This window comes from Brassica oleracea, chromosome C7, assembly GCF_000695525.1.
Source record: "Brassica oleracea var. oleracea cultivar TO1000 chromosome C7, BOL, whole genome shotgun sequence".
In the NCBI taxonomy this organism is placed as follows: Eukaryota; Viridiplantae; Streptophyta; class Magnoliopsida; order Brassicales; family Brassicaceae; genus Brassica; species Brassica oleracea.
Genome location: NC_027754.1, coordinates 13,884,134 through 13,896,129, shown reverse-complemented (window position 1 = coordinate 13,896,129; position 11,996 = coordinate 13,884,134). Strand labels below are relative to the sequence as shown.

The window sequence follows — 11,996 nt, the reverse complement described above, 5'->3', positions numbered from 1 at the left end:
GATACAGAGTTTGGTCTCCATCTGAGAAACGGGTTGTTATGAGCATGAACGTTGTGTTTGGTGAGAGTTCTATGTTCAAAGTTTCAGCTGAGTCCATTTCAGAAGCAGGGCAGGAGGATGTTGACAAGCCGGTGGAGCTGCAGGAAGTACAGTCAGACTACCCAGGATCGACCGATCCAGTGTTAGGGAGCGATCGATCTACGCCAGACACAGGATTGGGCGATGGCAGAGATCTCCGATCGATGTCCGACAACACGAGATCAATCGATCCTCAGGAAGAGAGCGACCGATCGACGTCTGATGAGCAGCCTCAATCTTCTAATTCTGGAAATCAACGTATTGGGTCTGAAAAACGTAGTATTGCTAAAGACAGACCAAGGAGAGTTGATGTTAGGCCACCAGAGAGATATCGGTTTGAAGATATGGTGGGTTATGCACTACAGGTTGCAGAGGAAGTGGACACTTACGAGCCGTCTACTTACAGAGAAGCCATTTCAAGTTATGCATATGAGAAATGGTTTGCTTCAATGGGAGATGAGATGGAATCTCATGAAAAGAATCACGCATGGGATCTGGTCACACTACCACCTGGGAGAAAAGTTTTGACTTGCAAGTGGATTTATAAGCTAAAAGAAGGTCAGTCACCAGAAGAGGGAGTCAAGTATAAATCTCGAGTTGTTGCTAGAGGTTTCAGTCAAAGAGAAGGCGTGGACTACAATGAGATATTCTCACCTGTGGTTTGACACACCTCTATCAGAGTGATATTGGCGATAGTAGCACGTCAGGATCTGGAGTTGGAGCAACTTGATGTGAAGACTGCTTTTCTTCATGGAGAGCTTGAGGAGGAGATCTATATGACTCAGCCTGAGAGTTTTCTATTTCCTGGTAAAGAAGATCATGTGTGCAAGTTGAGGAAGTCGCTGTATGGACTTAAGCAGTCTCCTAGACAGTGGTACAAGAGGTTTGACAGCTATATGGTCAAGTTGGGCTACGACAGGAGTCCTTATTACTATTGTGTCTACATGAGCAAGGTGGAGGATGAGTCGTATATCTACCTGGTGCTGTATGTAGACGACATGCTGATAGCTGCCAAGAAGAAGTGTTATGTTCAGAAGCTGAAAGAAAAGAACTACTGAGTTCTGAGTTTGAGATGAAAGATTTGGGTGCTGCGAGGAAGATTCTAGGAATGGAGATCTTCAGGGATAGGACAAAGAAGAAGTTGTTCTTGTCACAAAAGGCCTACATTGAAAAGGTCTTGACAAGATTCATGATGCTTAATGTTAAGCCTATCGATCCTCCATGTGCTGCAAATTTTCATCCTACCATGAGTGATGAAATGTCTGAAGGGGAAATCGATTATATGTCACGTGTTCCTTATGCTAGTGCTGTAGGAACTTTGATGTATGCTATGGTTTGTACAAGACCAGATCTTGCACACGCAGTCAGTGTTGTGAGGAGGTTCATGGTTCAGCCACGAAAGGAGCACTGGATCGCTGTGAAGAGGATTTTCCGGTACCTTAAGGGTACATCTGATATTGGTCTTATCTATGGAGACAAGGATCCGAGACTGGTTACTGGGTATTCTGATTTGGATTATGCAGGAGATGTGGACAGCAGGAGATCTATGACTGGTTACATATTTACTTTGGGTGGTTCGGTTGTGAGCTGGAAGGCGACTTTGCAGTCGACAGTGACTTTGTCTACAACTGAGGCAGAGTATATGGCATTGACAGAAGCTACTGAGGAGGCAATATGGTTGAGAGGATTGGTCAGTGATCTTGGTCTTCATCATGATCAGGCTACTGTGTTTTGTGATAGCTTAAGTGCTATATGCTTAGCCAAGGATCAGGGTCATCACGAGAGAACCAAGCATATCGATGTAAGATACCATTTTCTGAGAGATGAGAAGAGGATTGTGAAGAAGGTAGGAACAGCTGATAATCCTGCGGATATGTTCACTAAGCCGGTTCCTCATAGCAAGTTCAAGCATTGTCTTGATTTGCTAAACATCTCAAGCTGTTAAATCTGGCCCTGATGGGCGTTTGGCCCTGAGGGGCATCTGGCTCGAAGAGAGCATCTGGCCCAAGTGATGGCATCTGGCTCTGAGGATCATGTGGTCCGACGAGACATCTGACATCTAAGTTCGACGGAACATCTGAGCAAACAGAGAGTCTGGTACATCTGTATTCTGAGCACGAAGAAGTGCATTTTGGTACATTTGATTATGGAGGATTCAAGTCAAGGTGGAGATTTGTTGAATAATGCCTTGAAACTGTTGGACCTTAGACTTTTGAGGCCCACTAGTACTAGGGTTATCCGGGACACAACTATATATATTTTGTGCCTCCTCTAAACTTAGTTAGCAGCCGTAGAGAAACTAGATATGATCTTCTTGTAGACAGATCTCTGTAATTCCTCTATCAATAAAATCTTTTTTTGCCCGTGGACGTAGCCGTTAGGGGTGAACCACGTTAAATCTCTGTGTTTTTCTTTATTGTTTATCCATCTGTTAATTTATATCTTCTCACATCCGTCACAGCAGGAAACAAATAGAATCCACTGAAAAAGCTCGCAGGAGAAAGCGAAGGACATTAACAATCTGATTCAGATTTTAGACGGCAAGAAATGTATAAAGATTCAGTTTCGTTTTGGTTTTGTTTTCTAGCATTGTGTGATTTTTCTGTAGACACAAGCTGCTTAAATCTCTATCTCACTATATGTACGTATGACAACATAGTATAGTAGACTTATATTTCTCAGGCAGCAAAATATGTACAACAGTCGTGTACCATTTAGGTTTTATGGATTAAATAGAGAATAGAGTACATATGATTAGAACGCAAGAAAATTTGTTTATGTGACACTGCTAGTTATGTCTTTGCACAAGAACATATTATCGAGCGACTAGACTCCGAAGATCCATTTGTTGAGATATACTAGTTCAATTTCCCACATGTATATCAGTATGTGTTTGATGTTTTTTTTTTAATGTGTTTGATGTTTTATATATAACACTTTACAAATAAATGAACTTGAAGTAATAGTTCTCAATAAACATGGCATGTTGGTCTCGTCATGCTAATTAAGCAATAAGAGCATGATTATTGGGGGTTCTTAGAGTGAGGTTCTTAGCGGAACATAAGAACCCGTCTCTTAACTTTTAACTTAAAAAATTAAGAACCAGCTCTTAAAACTCTTATTTAAGAACCGGTTCTTAGTTTTTTTAGTTAAAAGTTAAGAGACGGGTTCTTATGTTCCGCTAAGAACCTCACTCTAAGAACCCCCAATAATCATGCTCTTATTGCTTAATTAGCATGACGAGACCAACATGCCATGTTTATTGTCCACCCTAAGAACCCCCAATAATCATGCTCTAACAAGGCCAAATCAACGGTATAGCTTGACTCTGAATCTTCAATTTATCTATTGATGTTTTCAGTTCGTGTAATTATTTGTGATAAGGTAGCTACAAATCCCCTCTCCTAGACTATATTTGCGAAGTGATTTTGCCACCATGTCCTTTCTACAATCAATTTCACAAAACAAATATGACATGACTACTGAAATTGATGACATGTCTTATAGCTTAATATGACATGAACAATTGCATTTAATGTTAATTTATATTTTTTTACAACTAAATTTTTCAAAAATGTATACAATTTTTTAAAAACTTATAAAAATTTAATCGTAAAATCATTATTTTTTATATATCTACAAATTTTATAAATATTGTTTAATTTTAATTTTTGGTAATTATGCAACTTTTACAAATTTATTTAATATATTTAATTAAAATAAATAGATAGAAAATCTATCTAAGATTATAATTTCAAATATATACATGCATATTTTAAAATATATTTTTTATGTTTAATTAAATCAAATTTATATTAAAATATTGATACGAAAAAGAAATTTTACAATATTAATAAAATTTTATTTTAAAATATAATTTATATTTATTTGTAATAAAATATTTTAAATTTTTTTACTGCATATTTTCGAAGTTATTTTGCCACATGTACTTTCTACAATTAGTTTCACAAAACAAATATGACATGTCTACTGAAATTGATGAAATATCTTATAACTTAATATGACATGGAAAATTGCATTTAATCTTAATTTATATTTTTGGTATACTTTTTAAAATAAGGTAATAACTCATATATTACATTTAATGTCAATTTATATTTTTAGAAATTTTTTTAGAATATGAAAATAACTCATAAATTATCATTAAAATAAATATATTCAAATATGGCATTATAAATTTTTAGATATAATTTAATTATATATTTTTAAATTATACAATTTTATTACTAAATTTTTCAAAAATTTATGCAATTTTTTTAGAAAATGATAAAAATTTAATCGTAAAATCATTATTTTCTTATATATCTACAAATTTTATAAATATTGTTTAATTTTAAATTTTGGTAATTATACAACTTTTATAAATTTATTTAATATATTTAATTAAAATAAATAGATAGAAAAATCTATCTAAGATTATAATTTTAATTATATATTTTTAAATTATACAATTTTATTACTAAATTTTTCAAAAATTTATGCAATTTTTTTAGAAAATGATAAAAATTTAATCGTAAAATCATTATTTTCTTATATATCTACAAATTTTATAAATATTGTTTAATTTTAAATTTTGGTAATTATACAACTTTTATAAATTTATTTAATATATTTAATTAAAATAAATAGATAGAAAATCTATCTAAGATTATAATTTCAAATATATACACACATATTCTTAAATATAATTTTTCTGTTTAATTAAATCAAATTTATATTAAAATATTGATACGAAAAAGAAACTTTACAATATCAATAAATTTTTATTTTAAAATATAATTTATATTTATTTGTTAAAAAATAGTTTAAATTTTTTTGTGCAGAAAGACACCTAGTCAACTTTATAATGAGTTAGTTTCAAGACTCCTAAAGGAGTCCACGTGGACTAGCTTTTTAAAGTTTGTGGGTTCCATATTTCGACTTTGGTTTGGTCATAAGTTTTCGAGTTTGGTTTGATTATTGTAGGCTCCATGTTTTTCGGTTTGGTTTGGTCAGAACATTTTTTTCCAAATAGGTCAACGAAATTATAAAAGGTTAACATAATAAAGACAACTTTTACTCATCGTGACTTTCCTTCTTCCTCCATCCCCGGTCTCATCGCTATCTCACAGCAACAAGTATATCGTTTCAGATTGCGAAGATATTCATCCACATACAAAGCTTCAAATCTAATTATTAGAAATACCGATAGTTTACAAAACGGCCACTCCAGCCGTTTCAGAAATTTCTCAGTCTAATCCTATAAAACGCCTCAGCTCAGAAAGTTTACAAAACGGCCATTCCAGCGCGGGCAAATCACATCACAGATTGTGAAGAAAGAAGAAGTCAATCGAGTATTTAGCATGCTAAGAATTGTCAACAAGTCGTACAAGAGAAAGATTCTTCATGAGGTAATCACGAGATCTATATCTCTTTGCTGAATTAATAATTATGTTACTTGAAATCTCCTTCCTGGTATTTTAAGTTCTTGAATTTAGTGAACTGATCTCTTGATTGCGACGATTTCACACTATTCGTTAACTCGGGATTTCTATTTCTGGATGATGTTTGCGAGTAGAAAGGCCGAATTGATATTTGATGTTGTTTGATTTCTGAAGTTACTCGATGTTGACAAGTTTGGTAATTCTTCACCTCTTATTTCAGGTCAAGATCCTTCCCTTAAATGATCTGAAGTACTCAAGTTCTGCATGGTAAAGACTTAAAGATTATCTAGACAAAGATATGGCTCTCTGAAATGGAACAGAGAAGAAAGGAAGAGTTGAATGTTTTCTCTATATCTCACGCTGAAAGATGTTACGAGGTTCTATACAAGTCTCAGATGAGAATATCTCAACTATGTAACTAGATACTTGGAACTATCCATATCTTACCGATATCTAAGTACAACAACTCATTCTAATCCCAATAATATCGGAATCTATTCCAACACCCCCCCTCACGTTGGAGCATACAAGTCTTGTATGCCCAACTTGATTTTGAATCCTTCAAACTCTGATCGTCCAAGAGCTTTTGTGAACACATCTGCCAGCTGAGTAGTAGTTGTAACATAGGACGTAGCTATGGTCTTTGCTATTATTTCATCTCTAACAAAATGACAGTCCAGCTCGATGTGTTTCGTTCTTTCGTGAAATACCGGGTTATTAGCAATGTGTAGAGCAGCCTTACTGTCGCAGTATAAAGTCATCGGATGGTCATGGAGAATTCCAAGCGCCTGAAGGATTCTCTTTAGCCAGATGAGTTCCTTTGTAAGATAAGCCATAGCCCTGTATTCGGCTTCTGCTGAAGACATGCTCACCGTGTGTTGCTTCTTAGTCTTCCACGATATTGGTGATGATCCCAGTTGAACAAAGTAGCCTGAGACTGAGCGACGAGTTATAGGACAGCTTGCCCAGTCTGAATCTGTCCAACCAGTTATGTGTAAGCTATCATTGGCACGTAGCAATAAGCCTTGACCTGGACTCCCTTTCAAATATCGGACAACTCGAAGAGCCGCCTGCCAATGATCTTCCCGTGGAGATTGCATGAACTGAGAGAGAACATGAACTGAATATGCCAAGTCGGGCCTTGTGACACCCAAGTATATCATGCGTCCGATCAATCGTCTGTACTTTTCCGGTTGAGACAGTAGTGGTGATTCCGAGAGAGCCAGTCTGTGATTCTGTTCCATAGGAAAGTTAGCCGGTTTTGAGTTGAGAAGTCCAGCCTCTTCGATGATCTCAAGAGCGTACTTACGCTGACTTAAGTACATGCCCGTCTTGTTTCTTGCCACTTCAATGCCCAAAAAATAACGCAAAAGCCCCAAGTCTTTCATCTTAAAACATGAAGCGAGATAGCGCTTAAAAAACTCCACTTCCTTCGGTTGATTACCAGTAATTATAAGATCATCAACATAAATGAGAATCTGTATATTCACCGCACCTTTTGTAAATGTGAATAGAGAGTAGTCTGATTTGCACTGTTTGAATCCATACGTCGTTAGGGCTGTTGTCAGCTTGGCGAACCAGCATCGTGGGGCTTGGCGAAGTCCGTACAATGACTTGCGTAAGCGGCAGACCTTTGTTGAATCCTTAGAGTGGAAGCCTGGTGGGAGTTTCATATACACCTCTTCAGCAAGATCACCATGTAAGAAGGCGTTATGTACGTCCATTTGATGTACATCCCAGCCTCGTTTAGTGGGAACATCCAAGAACAGTCTCACTGTTCCCATTTTCGCCACCGGCGCAAACGTCTCTTTGTAATCTACGCCTTCAACTTGTTTATTGCCAAGAACTACCAAACGCGCCTTGAATCTCTCGATGGTTCCGTCTGCCCTGTACTTCACAGTATAAACCCATTTACATCCGATAGCACGTTTCCCTGTAGGTAAGTCGACAACATCCCATGTTCTGTTAGCCTCAAGTGCTACGACTTCGGTTCCCATAGCGTCTCTGAATCTCTCATCCAACACAGCTTTTTGATAATACTTTGGTGGAGTTATCTTACCAATGGATACTTGGTAAGCTGTGTGACGTGTTGAGAATCTGTCAAAACTCATGTATTTGGAAATGGGATACAGAAGTTCCTTGTTAGCCTTTGTCTGAGTTGTAAGAATTCGTGTCTGTGCAGAGTTCGTCACAAAATTCTTCAGCGTAGCAGGAGGTTTCCGTGTTCGGTGACCCCGTCCCAGTTGTGGTTCTGGTGCATCGGAAGATTCCGCTTCCGTTGTTGTCGGAGAGGGCAACGTCGAAGACGATTGAACAGGTATTTGTTGGGCCATGTCTGATGTAGGAGCGTTGTTGGGCCTGATTGTTACTGGGCCTTGTTGTTGAATCGGGCTCAAGTTGACGTTTTGTCGCATCTCCACGTTTTGAACGTCTTCTTCTTCACAAATTGGAATTCCGGTGATCGGTTCCCATAGCTTTGGAGTTTTGCTATCGTTATCCTCTGTAATTACTTGTTTCTTGTAAGGAAACTCAGATTCACAGAACACCACATCCCTGGAGATAAGAAATTGTTGTTTATCCAAGTCAAACACTCTCCATCCTTTCTTCCCGTAAGGATACCCAAGAAACACACACTTGTTACTTCGCGGTGCAAATTTATCACCTCTGGTTCCTTGATTATGAACGTAACACAAGGTACCAAAAATCCGGAGATGATCGTAAGTCGGAGCTTTGTTGTGAATCCGTTCGTACGGTGTGAGACCATTAAGTAGGGAGGTCGGTGTTCTGTTTATGAGATAGGCTGCGGTAAGTATACACTCTCCCCAGAAATCTATGGGTAGAGAAGCCTCGAACCGAAGGGCACGCGCGACGTTGAGAATGTGACGATGCTTCCTTTCCACCCTTCCATTCTGTTGGGGAGTACCAACGCACGAGGTCTCGTGTACAATGCCGAGCTTTGAGAACTGATTTTTCAAGCATAAGAACTCCGAGCCATTGTCGCTTCGGATCGTCCGAACTTTTGTCTGAAACTGTGTTTGAACCATAGAAAGAAAGTTCAACAACTGTGTGGGCGCCTATGTCTTGTCTTTGAGAAGATAAACCCATACCCCTCGAGAGTAATCATCAACCACAGTCAGAAAATATCTAGCACCAGTATACGATTGTGTTCTATAAGGACCCCATAAGTCTGTATGTATCATATCAAAATTTCTGAAAGTTTTATTGATGCTAACTGGGAAACAAGATCTTGTTTGTTTTGCGCGGAGACAGACATCACACGCCTTATTCAGAAAAGTTGAACAAACTGAAACTGAATCAGAAATAACAGGAAGTGAGCAAACAACTTTAGCAGCAGGGTGTCCCATTCTCTTGTGCCACAGGTCATATGTTTCTTCCAACTTTGTTGTGACAGCAGCTGCGCTCTCCATACTGCGTAAGTGGAATGCTCCCATCATCCTCTTAGCCACTCCAATCACCATCCTCGAGGTTCGGTCCTGAACAATTAAGAACTGGTCAGCCATCTGTACAACACATCGGTTTTCATCCATTAACTGCCCAACTGAAATCAAATCAGAAGGCATGCCCTCAACATAGAAGACTGAATGCAACATCAAACCCTGACCAATTCTGATTTTCCCTTCTTTAACAGACACTCTTTCGCGTCCATCAGCCAATACAATCAAAACCGGTTCCATATCACGTATATCATGCAAAACATCAAGCTTGCCAGTCAAATGATGGCTCGCTCCAGTGTCCAAAATCCATGAAGGAGTAGAAGACTTACCAGTCAAATTTTCCGTGGTGTTGTTCTTCCCTGCATTTGCATTGAGGATTGTCATAATGCTTCTCCACTGGTGGTCGCTGAGGCCAGCTACTCCATCTCGATCTTTGTCTGTGATGACATAGTTCGCTTGTGTTGAATGTTGCGTTCCGACCTTAGCCGCATTCGCAAATGAACTAGACCCGCGGCCATCTCCATTTCGGTAAGAACCAGGGCGATTCTTTCCTTGCGTTGTTCGTGCCCTCGGCCTGTCTCCCCACCACTCCGGGTAGCCAATGACCGCAAAACAGTTCTCAGTTGGATGTCCCGAGCGGTTGCAGTGCTTGCAAAAGGTGGATTTGTTAGCATCATCACCCCGGCCACGAGGTCTTGCTTGAGCAACAAAAGCCGTGACCTCCTTCATGGCATCTTCTTCCTCCAACTTGTGGACTGTTCGTAGATCCTCCTCTTGGCGTACTATGTTATACACCTCTTCCATAGGTTGCAGCGGCGTACGAGAGACAAGTGAGGAACGTACGGTTCGAAAGTATGCATCGTCGAGTCCGTACAAGAACTGATGCACCTTATCTTCTTCACGGTCTTTCTCTTGGAGAGTACCAAGATCACAAGTGCAATTTCCACACTTGCAGACTCGAAGTGGACGATAGTTCGCCATGTTGTCCCAAATGCGATTGAGCTTCCCAAAGTATGATTCAATCGCTAATCCTCTTTGTTTGCAACAAGCTAGTTCAGCCTTAATCTGCTGGAACCTTGGTCCACTCAAAACCGAGAACCGTCGTTTCAGATGCTCCCATAGATCTTGAGCAACATCTCGATGAGAGATTGTTGATCTGAGAGTTGGTTCAATTGTCATCTTGATCCAAGACACCAAGAGCGCCTGGATCGTCCACCAGTCCTCCAGGTCAGCGGATCCTTCTTCTGGGCGCTTGATAGATCCATCAAGAAACCCAAATTTCTTGCGAGAACATAACGCCGTTTTGATCCCGCAGGCCCATTCATCATAGTTCGTCCCCTTCAGTAGAGGGTGTGAAATCACAGCTCCAGGATTATCCTGAGAGCTCAAGTCGTAGGGTGAGATTTTTCTTCTCACTTCAGTTGTTGTTGTTGCCGTGTTCGAGTCAGTCGACATCTGAAATTGATTTCAGTGTTTATAAGTCTGAAAAAAAATTCAGGCTCTGATACCATGAAATGGAACAGAGAAGAAAGGAAGAGTTGAATGTTTTCTCTATATCTCACGCTGAAAGATGTTACGAGGTTATATACAAGTCTCAGATGAGAATATCTCAACTATGTAACTAGATACTTGGAACTACCCATATCTTACCGATATCTAAGTACAACAACTCATTCTAATCCCAATAATATCGGAATCTATTCCAACACTCTCTATCTGATTTAATTGTTATTTTCGTGGTCTAGTGTACGAAATTTCTTCTGCATGTGGTTATCTCAGTACATTATTACAGCATGTATTGATTGTTCTTATTGATGGTAGTTAACAGGGTTTGTAAAATTCACTTATTTTGCAGGACTCTAAGCTGCCAAAAGATTTAGTCTATGGTCGTGCCTATAGTTCCTTTGTGATTTTCGAATTATTACTTTGCCTTCGTTGTGATTATGTGATATGTGATGGGGGCCATGAGAGTTAGTCCATTGTCGTAGAGGTTGTGTTTTGACACAGAGAAAATTAAAGGTATTCTATTTCTTCCCAGCTACAAATTTATTAATGATGCAATGAACACACTCCGTTTTATGTTACAGAGCAGATGAGGATGTGCATCCTATCTGTAAGAGTTTGTGTTTAAACACACTCTAAAGAATTTACAAGCATAAATTTTGTGCAAGCCCCTACGAGAAACATAATTATAACTTCTATTGTCGTCAAGAAATCATAATTGATATTTATTCATGACCATTATTTTGAAGGCATCAATTTTTCGTAGAGTGAAATTAAAAACTAGGTGGACGGACTTGCCTTGGTCTTGAAGGTTTGATTGAGGGACTAAATATTTGTTTTTAATGAACTGACAGCCAGTGCATATGGAGTTTCTAAGCATAGAAATTGACGTTGGGAATGGGCACTACAGAAAATATGTGTATTAATAGCATCAAATTATAGCGTTTATGACAGTTCTACTATTGTATACCAACACTTACTTTTTCTATAGCGTTTATCAATTTAAAATGCTATATTTGTTACCGCAGAAAAATAATTTTTTTTTGCCATATTAATTTGCTAGGTGCAGGCTTCAACACTTGGAAAAAATAAATATTTTGCCACCAAAACACTTCTCAGATTCACCGAAACGGCTTTGTATTGTTTCTCAGAATCATAAACTAGAGTCTCCACTTTCTCTCTCGAACTCATCCTCTCTTCAGCTCCATCTCTCCTCCGTCGTGTTTGCCGGTTAGTTTTTTCATGGCTTCCCCCGGACAAACCTCCAATCTTCGTCGTTCACTTTCTCTTTTTAATTCTTTCTTAGGGTTTTGATTTGGGGGTTTTTGGGTTTCGATTTGTCTTGACTATTTTTTACCGTCGAATCCTCCTCCCCCTCACCGCCGTCACTCCTCACTTCCTCGCCTCACCGTCAGATCTGTTGTCACCTCCGTTGGTTACAGAGAAGCAACAGTTCCTGGAGCGTTTCGACTTCACCAATTCATCCTCTCGGGAGACAGCTTGCTAGTTTCTAAGT

At 38.7% G+C, this 11,996-nt stretch overlaps 1 long non-coding RNA gene across 1 annotated transcript; it reads left to right on the top strand.

Moving 5' to 3' along the window:
- Positions 1-10,509: 10,509 nt before the first annotated feature.
- On the top strand, positions 10,510-11,426 carry LOC106304193. The gene is made up of 3 exons (XR_001262669.1): positions 10,510-10,557; positions 10,833-10,996; positions 11,335-11,426. It is a non-coding gene; the product is annotated as an uncharacterized LOC106304193 (long non-coding RNA).
- The last annotated feature ends 570 nt before the right edge of the window (positions 11,427-11,996 follow it).